We start from the raw sequence: 2,415 nt of genomic DNA on the forward strand, positions 1-2,415 counted from the left end.
CTGCAGCCTACCAGGCTCCTCTGTCCATGGGATTTTCCAGGCAAGAGTACTGGAGTGGGTTGATATTAGTCTAATACCTGGCCAATACCTGGCAATTAAATTCTATTTGCTCATTTATTTCATTCAGCATTTTGTTTCCTCTGTGCCAGGGACTGAAATGGGGACTGGAAATTGGGAGATTAATAAGATGCTGTTCCTATGCTCATGGGGATCACAGTCCAGTGAGAGGGGAAGGTGATGTCGAAAGATGATGTGTGAAGTGCTCTCCCAAAGTCTGCAAGTGGCGTGGTGCCAGCAGCAGCCTCCAGTGACAAGGGGTGGTGGCAGCACGGGGCTTACTGGACTAGTTCAGCAGTGTAGTCTTGTCTGTGGTTATGGCTGGTTGCCCATTCTTTAATTCTTGATATTTTCTGAGCCTTCTTGGTGATTTTACCTAATATGCTCCTAGTAAATTCTCTTTCTACTTGAATCAGCCAGTGTTGATTGATAGACTGCTTATATCAGGTTATTAGGAATCCCTCCAGGATTGTTTTATGAATGAAAACGTGAGACTAAACCTCATCCAGTTGTGAAAATGATGAAATACTTCCGTGCCAGTTGGTATTGATAAATAAGCACTGCTCCCAGCCCCGTTGAGATGCTAGGCTTCCAGGTTCCTCCCCTGGGACCCTCTCTCTTCCCTACAACCCATCATCTCACTAGTTACACTGGGAACAGGTGCTCTGATACTACACGTGGTATTCTGTCTGATTAACAGGTACCTCTGGTGATGCATCTTAATGTACACAATATACATTGTAAGTGTATGTATATGAAAGTGAAAGTGAAGTCGCTCAGTCATGTCCAACTCTTTGTGACCCCATGGACTGTAGCCTACCAGGCTCCTCTGTCCATGGGATTTTCCAGGCAAGAATACTGGAGTGAATTGCAATTTCCTTCTCCAGGAGATCTTCCCAACCCAGGGATTGAACCTGGGTCTCCTGCATTGTAGGCAGATGCTTTACCCTCTGAGCTACCAGGGAAGTGTATGTATATAAGTATATATAAATACCAAAAATTTAGGACAAATTTCATATCAAATGGGAACTTACTTTCATGTCAAATGGAAACATTCGGTGTGGCTAATGTAAGATCTTTCTGCATATGTACATGTAGATTTATTCCCTTTTTAAATGACTGCTTCATTACATAGATTAACTATAAATGATTTAAGCAGTTTGGGGAGGTTTTAAAAAATAGAGATGTCCTTCCCCCATATCTCAATACCACCTGCAAAAGTGTGGCTCAGACGACAGAGTAAGTAGACCCTGAGCTCATTTATTTCCACATTCACACCAAAATTATAGCTCTTTATAGAGCAACTGTCAATGAGAACAACCTGAAGATTAGCAGAGAAGATCTTCTACAGCTAAAAATATAAAGGAGACACAAGGAGATGAATAGAAGAGGTGGAGTCACGGTATAGTCAAGACCCACATCCGCAGCTATGCGACTCACAAATGAGAGGGTGATCACAATTGCAGAGGTTCTTCCCAAGAGGTGAAAGGTCCAAACCCTACTCTGGGTGCCAGCCAGAGGGTCCTGCACTGGGCGAATGAGCACTCAGAACATTTGGCTTTAAACCAGTGGGGCTTACTTTCAGGAGATCAACAGGCTGTGGGAAACAAACTCCACTCTTAAAGGGCACACACAAAATCTCACACGCTGGGACTCAGGGAAGAAGCGGGAATTTGAAAGGAGCCTGGGTCAACTGACCTGCTGACCTTGGAGAGCCTTCCGAAGAGACAGACAAGTGGGGCTCCCCCTGGGGACACACACACTGGCGGCAGTCATCTTGGGAGCTCATCTGTCTCAAGGATGCTGGTGCTGGCAACTGACATTTTGGAATCCTCCTTCTTGAGCCCAGGCCTCAGACCTAGCCAGTACTAGTCCTGGGATTCCCCAAGCCAAGCAGCTAGCTGGACTGTGACACAGCCCTGCCCACCAGGTCAACTGCCCCAGGCTCTTCTGAGCCCCCAGCCACCCAGGGACCCACCCTGCCCACCATTGGGCTTACTAGCATTGGGACAAAGGCTCACCCATCAGTGGGAAGAGTGCAGGGGGTACCAGCCCTGGGACTCCCTAAGCTTCAGCCGTGCCCACCAGCAGTCCAACATCAACTCTAGGATTCCCAAAGCCCCACAACCAGAGATGCTGGGACCCAGCTCTACCCACTAGAGGGCTAGCGCTAGCCCCAGGACCCCGGCCCTGTGGCCAGCCGTCCGGATCTGACCCCACCTACCAGCAGGCCAGCAATAGCTCTGGGACCTTGAGTCCCACAGCCAGAGACCCTGAGATTTTGTATGGTGACTCATGGTAACTAGACTGCTCATGGTGGTTATTTTTTGTTTATTTTATAATTTTGAAATATATAGA

The 2,415-nt window shown here is 47.4% G+C and overlaps 1 non-coding gene across 1 annotated transcript; it reads right to left on the reverse strand.

Annotated features, from left to right (window-relative positions):
• Nucleotides 1-950: 950 nt before the first annotated feature.
• TRNAC-ACA (transfer RNA cysteine (anticodon ACA)) lies at nt 951-1,022 on the reverse strand. Its single transcript has one exon. It is a non-coding gene; the product is annotated as a tRNA-Cys (tRNA).
• Nucleotides 1,023-2,415: the final 1,393 nt, after the last annotated feature.

This window comes from Bos javanicus, chromosome 10 (genome assembly GCF_032452875.1).
Source record: "Bos javanicus breed banteng chromosome 10, ARS-OSU_banteng_1.0, whole genome shotgun sequence".
Classification (NCBI taxonomy): domain Eukaryota; kingdom Metazoa; phylum Chordata; class Mammalia; order Artiodactyla; family Bovidae; genus Bos; species Bos javanicus.